The 16510-nt window shown below is 42.4% G+C and overlaps 1 protein-coding gene across 1 annotated transcript in view; it reads left to right on the top strand.

The window, feature by feature from the left end:
- The first annotated feature begins 6142 nt into the window (after nucleotides 1-6142).
- Nucleotides 6143-16510, top strand: part of CNGA3 (cyclic nucleotide gated channel subunit alpha 3) — a 46924-nt gene continuing 36556 nt past the window's right edge. Inside the window, exon 1 of the mRNA XM_031028731.2 lies at nucleotides 6143-6628. The gene's annotated coding sequence lies outside the window, so the exon portion shown is untranslated. The remainder of the gene's footprint in view (nucleotides 6629-16510) is intronic.

The following is a 16510-nucleotide window of genomic DNA, read 5'->3' as shown; positions in this document are numbered from 1 at the left end:
AAGTTCCCTTCTATTTCTGATTTGTTGAGTCTTCCCCCCTCCCTCCCTCTCTCTCTCCTTTCATTCCTTTTTTCTCTTTCTCCCTGCCTTTCTGCCTTGCTGCCTTCCTGCCTGCCTTCCTTCTTTCCTCCCTCCCTTCCACATGAATGAGTGTTGAATTTTGTGACATTAACCATATGTCCTGAAAGTCTAAAATACTTACTATCCAGCCCTTTAAGAAAAAGTTTCTGACCTCTTCTCTAGATAAAAATATAAGATATGCTGGTTCATAGTATATATATCAGTGTGGATCTAATCAAGAGAGAGAAGCCACATAATTTAAACAGGAGATTAATATGAAGATTATTAAATATAAGATGTAGGAGAGTCTACATGGCACTACAGGCTGAAGGAGAGTAACCAAAGAAGGACAAACTTGGGGGGGGGACCCCCCTCCCCAAGGTTCGCATTTAGACCTTGTTGGAGCTGGCATCATAACAGTGAAATGGATGGCAGGGAAGTCCACTGGTGCACAGGCCTGAACTGACCTGCAGTTCCTGGGCCAGCAGGAAGCAATCCCCAGAATGCAGGCAGGGTGAGCCATGACCATTGGCTGACCACACAGGAGTTCAGAGAAAGTGGGAGCACCAGTGTGAGCAGGAGCTTGGAGCTGTGGTGCTTGTGTCAGGAGGGTTGTGGCACCAGAGTGTTCTAAGAATCAAACCTGGGGGATGTGGGGCTAGGGAAGCAGAGGGAGATGGAACAGATAGGAGGGCTGCACGAGGGTGACCACCAGGTCGGACTGGGGCTGGGACATCGTCAAGGAACTGTGTGTTCTGGGCATGTGGCTGAAGCAGAGCACCACTGGACATTCTCACATGTTTACTCGGTAGTGCGGCCACCAGAAATGACAGTATAGTCCCCTCCTGTTTCAGTGTTGCTCCAGCATCCTCTACTGAGAAAGCTTAACATCATGCTACTGTAAAGAAATGCTTAAAATAGTTCTGTGGAGTAGGTACTGAAAGGTAGATTTGGAGCTGAGAGGTGATGAATTGGTAACATAGTGTTGTTGAAGAGTGGAGTATCCTACAAGCATTGGACCCACCCAATATGCCATTAGACATTCCTGGAATAAAAGTGACAAGTAGATACCTTCTGAGTCCCGCATTAAATTAATTGCTCAAAGTTAGAGATTTTAGGTAAAATTGTCTAGACCAATTGTATTAAAGAGTTAAGAATGGAACCATCAAAAAAGAGTAAACATCATATACGTAGGGAGATTATGCATTCTAGGCTTTCAATGAATTGAAATGGGAAATGTTTGCATTTAGACATCTCTAGAATAAATATTGTCATATTATCATAACTCAAATAAAAGTCAAGCAGACTGGGGAAAATATTTTCATCAAATAAACCAGGGGAAAGTCTCTGTCAGTATTGCACAAAAAGCTCATGAAAATTGAAAGGAAAAATATCAACTTTAATGTAAATAGGCCAAGGACATGAATAGATGATTCATAAAGAGGAGACACAAGTAGCATACAGACATAAGAAAACGTTCAACTTTACTACCTCTTATTGAGATGCAAATTAAAACTATAATGGGGTACAATTTTTGCATGAAATTTGAAAAATAAAATAGAATGTTGCTGAGAAAAAACTGGTGGAACTGGTAAATGATTGATAGCAATAGAAATTGCTAAAACTTTTCTTGAATTTAGATGCTTATATCTCTGGAATATATTCTGGGAATATAACCTAAGAAAATAGTTACAAAAAATAGGAAAAGGTATTTCCTGGCAATCAGCTAAAGGATTGGAAAATGGGAAATAATTTAAATGTACATGAGAAGGTCAATAACTGTGTAAATCATTCTATTAATTATATAATTCATTTGGCCATGATCATGACCAGTGATAAATAATTTGGACATTGACCAAAAATCACTGAAAACTAGCACAGCAAGATAAGCTATTTCTCAAGATATGACACCTAATTAAAAATAGAATAACCAAATTGTATTTACATATTCGTATCACTGTGAAAGAGAATGATGTGTATGTGAAGAAAAACTAGAACATAACATAAAATGTAAAATTAATTTATTGACTTGATTTTAAAGTTCTATTATTAATATAATTTTGCTGGGCAACACTTCTTTAAAATGTGGCAACCAAAATGAAAATAATCCAGGTATGCTGAAAAGAGAATAGCTGAGCAAGACTCACCTCTTTTCTACATGATATACTTCTATCAAGTCAGCATTATTTGTCTTGAGTTTTTTGCCAGGTTTTGTGGAGACATGTCATCCTGAGGCTTCACATCATACTGAATGAGGTCTGCTAAGCAATGCCTCTTCTCTCTGTACTGGGGTGGCTGATTATTTTGGACCCTTAAAAGGACACTTTTGGACCCTGGTACAGAATCTTACATTTGTTCCTGTTACATTTTTCTTGGTCTGTATATTCAGCCCATCATTAAAAGCTCTCAAGATTTTTTTGGATCCTGATTTACATTCCTCATTTGCTCTATTTCCTGACTGCATGTTAGCTATACATCCTATCCATATTAAAATATACAGAAGACTCCATCTGTTTACCCAAGGCCTTGATGAAAATGTTGACCTGAGCAGCACTGAATCCCAGGGCACATCCCATCTACTAATGAGCACCGTTGATGACATTCATGTTATAATTCACTGATCCAGGACACATTTGCCAGCTTTAACAATTAGAAAAAGTGATTGTCCTTTTTTTTTTTTTTAAGATTTTATTTATTTGACACACAGAGAGACACAGCAAGAGAGAGAACACAAGCAGGGGGAGTGGGAGAGGGAGAAGCAGGCTTCCCGTGGAACAGGGAGCCCGATGCGGGGCTCGATCCCAGGACCCTGGGATCATGACCTGAGCCGAAGGCAGACGCTTAACGACTGAGCCACCCAGGCGCCCAGGGTCATTGTCCTTTATAGGTGGAAAATGAAGGCTTTAGGCTTAGAGGAAAGTTCAGGTGATTCTCCTGGTTCAGGACCAGGCTTAGTTGTGATAGGGACCAAGTTTGCCCTGGGTGTTCAACATCTATCACCTGGACCTTTGCCCCTGTCAAGTCTACATACCCCTGCGGTGGCATCCATGCTATCGTACCATCATACCCTTACTGGTCTCCAGGGTCATCAAATGCTTCTCTCAGTCTTATGCTCCTGGAGTTATTTGCATTTTAAAAGGTATCAAAGTTTCACCTGGCTGGCTAGGTGGGTGGAGCATGGGACTCTTGATCTTGGGGTAGTGAGTTCAAGCTTCACATTGGGCACAGAGATTACTTAAAAACAGTAACAACCACAACAACAAAGTAAAAGGGATCAAAGTTTGAAAATAAAAGATGAAGTTCTGATGGTGGAATTCCAATCATTGACGGTCAGATAGAGATTAAAACTTAAAACAACTTAAAAACTGAAAACAACTGCTTCTCCCACCTTGGGGCCTTTTCCCTCTGATGACTTTGCACTGACTGAGAGAATTCCTGCTGGGGAAATTGATGCATCATTGCTTCTCATGCGAACCTCACCTACCTCTGAATAAATATTTTATTTCCCAAAATCCATTCCTACAAATTGCCTTATCATTTGCCAAGGATCTAAACCATCTGCCAGAGCAAGCCCACGTTCTCCCCCTTACTGATAACTAGGCTTATCTGTTTGCATTTCTGCTTATCATCTGCTAGTCTGGCTTATCTCCTTATCAGATTGTGTGTTCTTTAACACACTGGACACCATATGGCCCCCAGCAGAAGTGGCTGCATTGTTGCCCACCTATGGGCACAATTTATGTGCCTTTCAAGCCTAGTCTATAAATATCAGGTCCCCAGTACATCTGAAATTTGTTTGGACTGGGCAGATTTTACACAATTTGAGTAGGAAAAACTAAAATGTATAATATGCACTCAGAATAAATAATGAATTGTATATTTACACAGCAAACCTGAAAGAACCATAGCTAGAAGTAATATCACTGAATCTTAATATTGGGGGGAAAAAGCAAATCCAGACTACGTAGACCATAATCACGTTTTTTCTAAAATTTAAAAACAATTAAAACTACATCTTACTGGGGAGTCCCCTAAGCCACACCTGCTCATGCTCATGCTTGAATTCAATCCCTCTGGGCACAGCTAGTATTTATCCTTTTATTTCTCTGGCAGTGAAACCACAGGCGGGTAGAACTGGTCTCACCAGGTTCCCCAGGTCCAGTCTTCCTCAGGTCCTGATGCCTGGGTGCCACGCTTTCCCACATAGACCCCTATTCATTTCCTTAGTGAATACTGACTGAGGCTGAAGCAACCTAGGATTCACCTGGTCCTCCCCCACCCCGATATCACCTGCCCAGTTGGAATTAGGAAATGGTGCCTTCTCCATGGTTCCCTCCCCCTGTGGTCTCCCTAATCTGACACAAGGCTTTGGGTTTCTGAGGATCCCTCTCCTGGGTCTCTTGGTGCCATGGACCTCTTAAGAAACCCATGAACTCATCTGGGATTGCTTGGTGCTAACTGTATCCTGCATCTTGACGAAGGATTGCTGTCCCTTCCATGCTATGCCATATACACCTGGTTGTACCTCGGATGAAACCTGAGCAATAGGACAGATCCCCAGAGGCCACCCCACTCAGTGAATCTTTGGCCAAATCTGGACCCTCTTTCCTGACAGCACAGAATCTTGCTACTGGATGACTTTTGCAGGCAAATTCACAAATATATCCCCTCCATGTTCTTTCTGCTTATTTTCAGTCTCAGTTTATCTGTACCTTTCAGGTATGGAAAATTATTCAGTAATAACTACTGTCACACACATCATTTCCTAAGGGCCAATTATGTGCCCAATCCTGCCATGGATGCACTACCTCATTTTGTCAGATTCAGTGCACTTCTCCATTTCATTTTATAAGTTAATTTTGTAAGGTCTTGTTTCCCTACCCCCTCAGATTTTAAATGGTCTGCATTTCAAAAACAAAGTTCAAAGGGATTTTTCACTTTCAGGATTATGTGTTAAAATTGTCTTATGGTAACTACTTCTTTCTCCAAATCAGTATTTAAGGTTCTTTTGAAGCTCTGAAATGTTTCCGGACAACAAATGATAACCATCTGCTTCCAATCTTCCCTTCCTTTCCTACAAGAAACAGCTTTAACTTGTAGTGTAAATTACTGGGATTAGAGAAAATAAAGTATTTTCTGACAATGAGGGCTGTAAAAAAAAATATTGCACAAGGTAACTGGTGTATGCATGCTGGAAAGTTTCTGGATTAAGGATACTAAAGGTCTTGATGAGACATAGTCTCATGAATTATATTTTCTCTTGTGTTAAATTCACTTTAGGTTTCTCCCAGAAACCCAAATAATAAAACAAGAACTCTCCTCTCCTCCAACTTCTCTGGCTTCAACTTTGTTTGGTTGATTCACCACTTCCACTTATTTGCTTTCCCACTATCAGAATCCCTTGAATCTGAATAATTCCCACTACCAGTATCCCTTGAATCTGAACAATTAAGCCTGACTTTTCCTTGGGGAGAATTTTTCTGGGTTTTGCTTTCCTTCTTTAAGGTGTGTGTGTGTGTGTATGTGTGTGTGTGTGATTCTAATTCTTTATTTCTCCAGTGAATAATATACACTTGATCTCTCCAAGTGTTGCATAATCTCAAGAATTTAAGCCTTCTAAAGACAATCTGTTCCATGCACAGACAATTTAATAGCTATGTTCAGGAAATACCATGAGCTCCAAGTCCTCTCATTTTCAGACTGCTGTGGGATCTGCTCCTGCATTTTCTTCCCATAAGGGTGTTAGCCAAAAGGCTTTCAGACCTCGTCCCAGACAAGACAGCTGGATTCCTCCTTGGGACCTGCTCCTGCAATCCAGAACCAAAGAGTGAGGGGGAGGTGAGTTTATGTTTTCATCCTCCATGGAGCGGTGTGTCCTTAGATATATGGTTTCTGTGGGGAAAGTGAGTCTGGAAAAATGTGGAGGCTTTGTTAAGTTATTTTCTCCAAAAAGGGTTTATGTTCCTTTGGCTGGATTGGTGGGTTTTAATGTTTAGATCAGGGAATCTGGTGGTGTCTGCTGTGGCAGAAGGAAACAAATCTCTGCAAGGAGAATACACAATATCCCTAAGAGAGATTTATTTCTAAAACCCTCCCTAAGATTGCAAACGAGTTAAAAGGGTAATAATATATTCCCACCTTTAAACTTCAGACTCCCAGATCTCCGTAGTGTCCTCATCCAGTGTGGATTACGTTACTGGTAAAACATCCCAGGAAAGAGTCCAATGTGGCGGCTCCCGGTTAGGAGAGTGTCCAGAGTTGACAGGCAGACTTTCCTGTTTTGTTGCTCCTGGCTCGCCCCCTTTTCCCTCGGAAAGGTTGCTGATAGGAATGGGCGGCTTCTGCCTCTTCGGGGACCGCCTTTGAGACTCCAGAGCCTCGCCTGAATTTTCCAGAGAGAGACAGAGAGGGAGGCAACAGACTCCTTCCGCCGTCCGCAGAGGACGGTCCTGGGGCAGGAGAGTTGGGGAGGGAGTGAGACCAGAGCTGTTGCCCAGAACCCGGAGGGAGCGAGGAGGAGACGCTTTGCCAGACAGAGGCGCGTCGCTGAGAACTCAAACTTTGGCGGGTAAGGATTATAAGGGCTCTTGAGCTGGAAGTTCTTGGGGCGCTGGGAGATGTGCTGGGTCGCTGATTCCATCCAGACAAGAGGTGAATTAAAGAAGTCCGCGCAGGGCGGTGGGGCGGCGAAGCACTAATGCGGGCGTGGCGCTGTCCGCAGTCCCCGGTGCTGAAACGGGCCACGTCTTGGCGAGAGAAAGGGGCGAAGCAAGGGCCCGCTCTGGCATCTGTTCCCATCCCCGGCACACACACACCCCTCCAGCTGCGATCACAGGACAAAGCCGGCCCCTGTGCCCAAGTTCATCGCACCCCTTATACTCCCGTCCGGCAACCGCCCTGGGCCGACCCGGGCTGAGCTGTCAGGACAGAAGGCAGAAGGAACTGGACTGGCTCCCAATGGGGACAGGTAGGGGGTCTGGGCATGACACCACCCCGGCAACACCTCCCTAAGACACCCCGTAACCCAGAGGCTGGGCTCCATGGCTGCCCGCCCTGCAAGAGGCTCTTTGGCCGCCTCATTTCTGTGGCTTCAGGTCAGGGACTAGCAGAGTCTCCTGGAGTCCACGGCGCGCGCGTGGGGGGAAGTTGTGTCCGCGGTTTGGAAGCAGCAGGAGCTAGGGCGATCAGCGGACCAGGTTAAGGGACTGCCCACACTAGACCCTACTCAGCGTTGGGGATCCAGAGACAGGTGGGCTGAGGAGGAGGTAAAGAGTTCAAATTATTGGGCGCCTGGGTGGCTCAGTTGGTTAAGGGACTGCCTTTGGCTCAGGTCATGATCCTGGAGTCCCGGGATCGAGTCCCGCATCGGGCTCCCTGCTCGGCGGGGGGTCTGCTTCTCCCTCTGACCCTCTCCCCTCTCGTGCTCTCTGTCTCTCATTCTCTCTCAAATAAATAAATAAAATCTTTAAAAAAAAGTTCAAATTATTTAGGGAAGTGAGCAATCACAATTTCTTTTCTTTCTTCTTCTTCTTTTTTTTTAAATGATAAAAATAATAATCCGCGATCTTGGCCATTCCGGGCCTCAGGTCTTAGTGCTTAGGCATTGAGGAAAAGGGCAACAGGCCCTCTGATCCCTTGCAATCCCCTAACCCGATAATCATACGGGCTTTCTGTCCTCGTCCTCAGGCTTTTCTCCCAAGCTCAGCTCCCACCTCTACTCACTATTCCCAAGGGGGCTGGTGGAGCCTTTCCTCATGCTCTGGCTGTCCCGGGATTCTGTCCCAGCAGTCCCCAACAAGAGCTGGGGCTGGGTGACTGGGGAGATGGAGGGTTGTTTCTTTTTTCTCCCCTTGTGATTCCTCAATTCACAACTGCTCTGCTTTATGCTGTTGCTGAGATTTTAAACTTTGTCATTCTAAAGCGGGTATCTCCAGCTAGATAAGAAATGTGGCCAAGGATGAAGGGAGGGAAGAGCAGAAAGGACCTGAAGCCTGCCCCTGGGCCTCTGTCCATGGGTCTGGTGCCTCCAACAAGCAATTTGCTTGCTCAGGACTCCCCGTGCAAGCTCTGCAACCTCTCGCCTGGAAACCAGAGAGCCCTACAGTGGACGATCCTCTCCAAATCTTCCAGAGGGGCAAACTGGGGTTGGCATGGTCCTTTGTACCCCAAACTACTGGGCAGTGGTGCTCCCACCTGGGTTTGTGCTGTCCAGACCCCTAACTTTTTCTGTGAACCGTCCACCAGCACTGTCCGCCCCCCCCACCTCCCGTGCGAGACACATACACACACACACACACACACACACACACACACACTTTCCTTCATAAAACCCGGTAATAATATAATTGTCTGGGAACAAAGTCACATACTCCCTCGGTGAGAAATCACTGGAAGGGGTGGTGAAAAGTTGGGCAATGAGAGGGGAGGTGACTACTATTGCTGTCGCTCTCTGTGCCAGGTCTTGTATGCCAAAGTCTTGGATTCTTGGAAATTCTTCCAGGCCAGGGAACCCAGCTGGGATTTCATTGAGCTGGTGGAAGCTCCTTTAGTAGGGTGGGAGCGGGGAAGACACAAACTGCCCTTACTTCACATGAATGCCCAAGCACCCGCACTTTTCCTCTTCAGCCTCCGTTCATCCATAAATGGGGTCCTTACTGGGCACGGGATGCCAGGAGAGGGTGAATGGCTGCTCTGTGGGTAACTGGTCAGAGCTAGATCTCAGTCATTTTAGCTGGGACTTTGGCCAGGACTGAGTGTGCCCCGTGTCTTTGATGTACCCGTTTTTATGCCTTTTCTGTCCTCATTCACTATCTGCCAGCGGTTGCTGCCTCTGGTTAATAATGGGGTTGCCATGGTGACCAATCTCCTGTCGCCATGGTACCCAGGAGGTAAACAGTTAGAAGCTGCAGAGGCTTTTTGCTAGCTCCCCCAGATTGTGCACAGGCTTCGGATTTCCTAGGGGAGTGGGGGAGGGATGGCAATCACCAGGCTCTGTGAACAGCACCCCCCCCACCACACACACACACCCTGCCTAGAGCCCTGTTCACCTGAAACCTTCTCTGATCCCTGCCAACCACTGTGCCTTCCAGGTTCAGATGGGTCAAGCTTTTATTTTCCATCCCCAGTTGCATACACTGAGGTCAAGGGGTAAATACTTTTTCCTCTGACCTAATTAATATTAGGTGAACACTACTCCTAAGCACAAATCAAAAGGCTAAGTCCAGTGGGAGACAGAATTAAACAAACACAGTCCATGCTCTCTGACCTCACAGTGTTGTGTGATAGACAAGCCCTTATATTTCCTGTCAGCTGGGCTCTGCTCTGGGCTGAAATAGAGGTAATGATAGTGCTCTGAGAGTAGAGAGAGGTGGGAGTGACTGACTCCCAGAGGAGGTCATACTCTAGTTGAAACTTGAAGGATGATAGGAATTTCAACTGGAGAGAAAGAGGAAAAATCTCTCTCTAGACAGACTAGTGGGACCAAAGATGTGTAGAGCAGTCAGGAGAAGATAGATCCTACTCTGGTAATATATAGACTTGGAACCTCTCAGGGACTAGCCCATCCATCACTTATGCAACATCTGAGGTTTGGAGGAATTGGGGGACCCTGCATCATGGGAGGAGTCCACTGGCCAGAGCCTGTTATTCAGCCCTCACCTGGCCTGGAAGGGAGACTGAGAAATACAGGAAGTCCATGGTGAGATTTAGTGAGTCTGTCAATAGGAGGGACAAGAAAATTTGCGACACCCTTAAGGAAAGCATGAGTAATTTGGTTTAAATGGAGCTTTCCCTTTTAGGCTGATATGATCCAGGTTATGAAAAGTCTTGAATGTCAGGCTAAGACTGCATGCTGGAGAAAATAGGCAACCTCTGAAAGTTTCTGAGTGACATGATTCAAACTACCTTTTAGAAAGACCCTGGTGTTAGTGCAGAAGACGCATTCATTCATTCCTTCCTTCATTCATTCCATACTCCCTGAGCACCTCCTAAGTGCCAAGCCTTGGATGCATTAAAGAGGTGAGGCAATTATTTCAAAAATACTGGGAAGGGAGGCCAGGACTCCCACCCTCACTCCATTTCTGAATTAATGAATGAATGATGGAAGGGGAAAGAGGGGACAGATAGTTGGCGGTGTAACTAAGAGGACTTGGGGATTTTGGATCTGGGAAAGTGAGGGAGAAATAGGAGTAGAGGCTCATGCTGGGTAATCAGTCAGCTTGGGTGTTCATGATGTTAACGAAGACAGGGCTGCCGTTGGGGTGCTGCCATTCTGGATAGTTTTGTACCAGTGATGCTCTTTGCTGTCTATGCTGCATCCTCACACATTGCACCCTGGGCCTCATCTAGCCCACACAGCACTTCGTTTGCCCTCCTTTGCAAGACTTCACGCATTCCCTCTTGCATTTTAACAATGCAGTGCAGGGATTAAACTCAAACAGGCTTTTGTTCCCTAGTTCTGCCACTGGTGACTTTGAACAAGTTATTCAACCATTCTGAGTCTCAGTTTCTTCATGTGTAAATTGGAAGTAATAGTTTTAATACCTGCGTCAGTGGGTTGTTAGGAGGAGTAAGTGAAGTAATTAGAGTGAATTCCTGAGCACAGCACCTGACACACCAAGTGCTCAAAATCAGATATGAACATCTTATTACTTTTCATAATGATGGTGCATTACTTTTATAATCACATCCCCAAAATTAATTTACAAAAAAGAACACTTTACCTCTGTGCCTGCAGCTAGGCTAGGTGAAACACATCTTTGGCTTGGGAAAGGAAGGAAGGTACCTTGCCTGGCCTTGTTGGTCCTGGGTGTGTGTGTGTGTGTGTGTGTGTTTTGGGGAGTGGGGGGGGTAGAGATGGAATTCTGAGGATAGCATCTATAGGGCTGGCTACAGAGATCTAGGTTCTCCAGCTCTAGCAACATCTGGAAAGCAATTTCATCCTCTTGGAATCTCAACCTGAGCAGCTGAATCTTATTGCAAAGCAGTCACTTAGAAATTGCGTACACTTAGAGCTGAGGAAACCAGAGTCCCGTTAATTCTGAGTCATCTCTGCAGAAGACCAAGACACTTTCTAGGCATGAGACATGTCTCTGTCTGGTGGTTGAGTAACATAATTGATAACCTTGTTACAATTTCGGTGCATTGTCTTTCACCCCAAATCTCTTCCTGTTCTTGGGAACAATGTTAATTTTTTCTCAGACAGGAATTGAAAATCTGCAGCTGGCATACCCAAACTTCCCTTTTCTTGTGTTATAAAAATGCATTGAGTTCAGAAGAGAGAGAACTCTACCTCAGAGCCATTCAGAGGTTTCCTTGGGAAATCAGACACAACAACCCTAACTTGGACTCCTCTCTATCTTGGTGTGGGAACATTCCTGGGTTTGCCTATCCTCCACTCCACAGAAAAGAGAGAACACAGATTCTGAACTCCATTTCCCCTCATCACCTCGAAGCTCAGTCTGAGCACAACTAGACGCACCCTCATGGTCTAAGACCTGAGTTGCCCTTTTGGACTTTTATTGGGCAGATGGAGGCAGCTTTGAATACCTACTAGTCCCAGAAATTGACCTTGTTTCTTGAGAGGCAGGGGATTGACTTTGCAAGCTCTACAACTAAATTGCTTGTGATAGTGCTGTCTGTGTGAAACGTGTGTCTTGGTATGCTCAACTATAACATAGGGACAGTAACTTACCTCGTAGGGTTATTGTGAGGATTAAATGAGTTCTGACTTGTGAAAAGCTGTAGAGCAGTACCTGGCATAGTGCAAGCCCTCAAATATGTGATCAATACCATTATTAATGTGATATTTTGACACTTCTCCCCTTTAATACACTTATATTTTGTGAGTTTCTTGTAGCAGATACTATTAGTTTTGCATTTTAAAAAAAGTTTTGGTGGGAATGCAAGCTGGTGCAGCCACTCTAGAAAACAGCGTGGAGGCTCCTCAAAAAGTTGAAAATAGTGCTACCCTACGACCCAGCAATTATACTACTGGGTATATACCCCAAAGATACAAATGTAGGGATCCAAAGGGGCACCTGCACCCCCATGTTTATAGCAGCAATGTCCACAATAGCCAAACTATGGAAAGTGCCCAGATGTCCATTGACAGAGGGATGGATAAAGAAGGTGTAATATATATATATACAATGGAATGTTACTCAACCATCAAAAAGGATGAAATCTTACCATTTACATTGACGTGGATGGAACTGGAGGGTATTATGCTGAGTGAAATAAGTCAATCAGAGAAAGAAAATTATATGGTTTTACTCATGTGGAATTAAAGGAACAAAACAGAGGATCATAGGGGAAGGGAAGGAAAACTCAATGGGAAGAAATCAGAGAGGGAGACAAACCATAAGAGACTCTTAACTATAGGAAATAACCTGAGGGTTGCTGGAAGGGAGATGGGTGGGGGGATGGGGTAATTGGGTGATGGGCATTAAGGAGGGCATGTGATGTGATGAGCACTGGATATTGTATGCAACTGATGATTTATTGAACTCTACATCTGAAACTAATGATGTACTATATGTTGTCTAATTGAATTTAAATTTAAAAAATGAATAAATAAAAGAAGTTTTGATATTAGATTTAACATGACTTCCTTAGATGTAATTCACATGCCATAAGTCATCCATTTAAAGTATCCATTTCAGCACTTTTTAGTAATATTTACAGTTGTGCCGTCCTCACCACAACATAATTTTAAAACTTTCAGCACCACTAAAAGAAACCCTGTAGGTATTAGCTGTCACTCTTTTTTCTGGCCACCCCCCACCTGAACCCTTTCCCCCAGCAACCACTAATCTACTTTCTCTCTCAATGGATTTGCCTATTCCGGACATTTTACATAAATGGAATCATACAACATGTGGCTTTTTGCATCTTGCTTCTTCCACTTAGCATGATGTTTCCAAAGTTCATCCATGTTGTAGCACGAGTCAGTATTTTATTCATTTTCATTGCCAAATAACATTTTACTATGTAGATATACCACATTTTGTTTATTCAGTTATCAGCTAATGGACATTTAGGTTGTTTCCCCTTTTTGGCTATTACAAATAATGCTGCTATGAATATTCATGTACAAGTTGTTATGTAGATGTATATTTTCATTTCTCTTAGGTATATACTCAAGAGCAAAATTGCTGGGTCATATGACAACTATGTTTAGCATTTTGAGGAACTGCCCAACTGTCTTCCAATATGGCAGCACCATTTACATTCCTACCAGTAGTGTGTGAGGTTTCCAGTTTCTCCATATCCTTGCCAACACTTGTTATTAACTATATTTTTATTATAGCCATTGTAGTTGTTATCCAGTGGTATTTCATCATGATTTTGATTTGCATTTCCCCATGACTAAATATGCTTATATTCATGTGCTTGTTGACTACTTATATATCTTCTTCAGAGACAGGTCTATTCAAATCCTTTGTCCACTATTTAATTGGGTTGTCTTTTCATTATTGAGTTGTAACTGTTCTTTATATATTCTGGATACAAGACTCTTACCAATACGTGATATAAAAATATTTTCTCCCATTCTGTGGGTTGCCTTTTTACTTTCTTGATAGTGTTGTTTGGTGCAGAGATTTTTTATTTTGATGAAGTAATCTATTTTTTTCTCTTTTAATTTATGTTTTTGGTGTCATATCTAAGAAACCATTGCCTAACCCAAGGCCATAAAGATTTACTCCTGTGCTTTCTTCTAGGAATCCTGTAGTTTTAGCCCTTTCACGTAAGTCTATGATCCATTTTGAGTTCCTGTTTGTATAGATGTATAATATTGTGCATGTGGATATTCAGTTTTCCTAGTAACATTTGTTGAGAAGACTATTTATTCTTTCTTCCATTAAATTATCTTGTTATCCTTGTCAAAAATTAATTGATCATAAAGGTGGGTGTTTATTTCTGGACTCTGAATTCTATTCCATTAATCTGTATACCTATCCTTATGCCAGTACCACACCATCTTGATTACTTGAACTTTGTAGTAAGATTTTGAAATCAGAAAGTGTGAGTTCTCCAATGTTTTTGTTTTTCAAGATTTCAAGATTGTTTTGGCTATTTGGGGTTCCTTGAATTTCCATGTAAATTTGTCAATTTCTGAAAAATTTCCAGCAGGGATTTTGATAAGGATTGCATTGAATCTGTAGATAATTTGAGGAGTATTGCCATATTAATAATATTAATCCTTCCACTCTATGAGCAGGAAATATCTCTCCATTTGTTTATATCTTCAATTTCTTTCAACAATGTCTTATAGTTTTCAGTGTACAAATCTTCAGTTTCCTTGGTTAAATTTCCTAGTGTTTAATTCTCTTTTGCTGCTGTTAAAAATGGGATTGTTTTCTTAATTTCATTTTCTTATTATTCACTGCTAGCATATAGAAATAAAATTGATTTCTATAAGCTGATCTTTTATCCTGCCATACCACTAAACTCATTTATTAGTTCTAATAGTTTTTTAGTGGATTCCTTAAGATTTCTTATATTCTAGATCATGTCATCTGCAAATAGAGATAGTTTTACTTTTTCTTTTCCAATCTGGATGCTTTTGTTTTTCTTGTCTAATTGCCCTGGCTAAAAGTACAATGTTGCATGAAGGTGATAAGAGTGAATATCTTTGTCTTGTTCCTGATCTTAGGAGAAAGCGTTCAGTCTTTCACCATTAAGTATGATATTAGCTGTGGTTTTGTCATAGATGCCCTTTATCAGTTTAAGGAATTTCTATTCTTATCTTGTTGATTGTTTTTATTGTGAAAACATGTTGGATTTTGTCATATGATTTTCTTGTGTCTATTGCATTCATCATATGGCTTTTGCCATTTAATTAATATTTTTTAATTAATATGATGTATTACCTTGATTGATTTTGGATGTTAAATCAAGTTTGCATTCTTGGGAAGGATCAATGCATCATAATGTAATTTTCAAAGTGCCCTCTCATGTAAGTTCTGATACTTAAATTGTTTGTCTGTTTTTAATTTTATTTATTTACTTGAGAGAGAGAGCACAAGGGAGAGAGAATAAGTGGGGGAGAGGGGCAGAGGGAGAGGGAGAAGCAGACTTTGCACTGAGCAGGGAGCCCAACGTGGGGCTGGAGCCCAACATAGGATTCGATCCCAGGACCCCGGGACCATGACCTGAGCTGAAGGAAGACACTTAACCAACTGGGCCACCCAGGTGCCCCTCAAGTTGTTTTTATTTATATTGTACCATGTCCAGAGAATTTTAACATTATATAGCTTTTTCCTTTCTGTTTTTGAAACTCTGGAATATTTTTGTTTCTTCCAGTAGGATCACATTCACACACAAACTATGAGAGGACTGTCAGGCACAATATTTGCACTCTACAGTTTTGTTCCATCATGAAAATCTTGGAATGGAAGGACCTTTAATAATCAACTGAGCCTTGGTTTTCAGCTCTGTTCCACAGAGTTCCCTAAGGTGTTCTGTGCACATTTTAAGGTTTTTTAATGTACTTTTTCCAAATTTTAATATACTGGACACCATGGTGTCCCACTGATTTTTTTGTAACTGAAGTATAGTTGATACACAATGTTACCTTAGTTTCTGGTGTACAACATAGTGATTTGACAACTTTATACATTGTGCTATGCTCACCACAAGTGTCATGCCATCTGTCACCATACTACACTATTATAGTACCATTGACTATATTCTCTATGCTTTACCTTTTATCCCCATGACTTATTCGTTCCATAACTGGAAGCCTGGATCTCCCAATCCCCTTCACCCATTTTGCTTCCCACCACAACCATCAGATTTTCTCTGTTTTTATGGGTTTTTTTTCCTTAATTTGTTTGTTTTTGATTCCACATATAAGTGAAATCATATGGTATTTGTCTCTCTCCATCTTATTTCATTTAGCATAATACCCTCTAGGTCCATCCATGTTGTCACAAATGGCAAGATCTCTTTTTTTTTTTTAATGGCTGAGTATCTATTGATGGATACTTAGGTTGCTTTTGTATCTTAGCCATTGTAAATAATGCTGCAATGAACATAAGGGTGCACATATCTTTTTTAATTAGTATTTCCACTTTAGGGAGGGGGTAAATACCCACTAATTATCTTTTTTAAAAAATTTTATTATGTTATGTTAGTCACCATACAATACATCATTAGTTTTTGATGTAGTGATCCACGACCCATTGTTTTCATATAACACCCAGTGCTCCATGCAGTACGTGCCCTCCTTAATACCCATCACCAGGCTAACCAATCCTCCCTCCCCCCTCCCCTCTAAAACCCTCTTTGTTTCTCAGGTCCATAGTCTCTCATGGTTCATCTCTCCCTCCAATTCCCCCCGCCCATTTTTCCCTTCCTTCTCCTAATGTCCTCCATGCTATTCCTTATGTTCCACAAATAAGTGAAACCATATGATAATTGACTTTCTCTGCTTGACTTATTTCAC

This window comes from Leptonychotes weddellii, chromosome 10, assembly GCF_054177405.1.
Source record: "Leptonychotes weddellii isolate Sample4059 chromosome 10, ASM5417740v2, whole genome shotgun sequence".
In the NCBI taxonomy this organism is placed as follows: Eukaryota; Metazoa; Chordata; class Mammalia; order Carnivora; family Phocidae; genus Leptonychotes; species Leptonychotes weddellii.
Note: the sequence above shows the minus strand (reverse complement) of the source record. Positions and strands in the feature narration are given on the sequence as shown.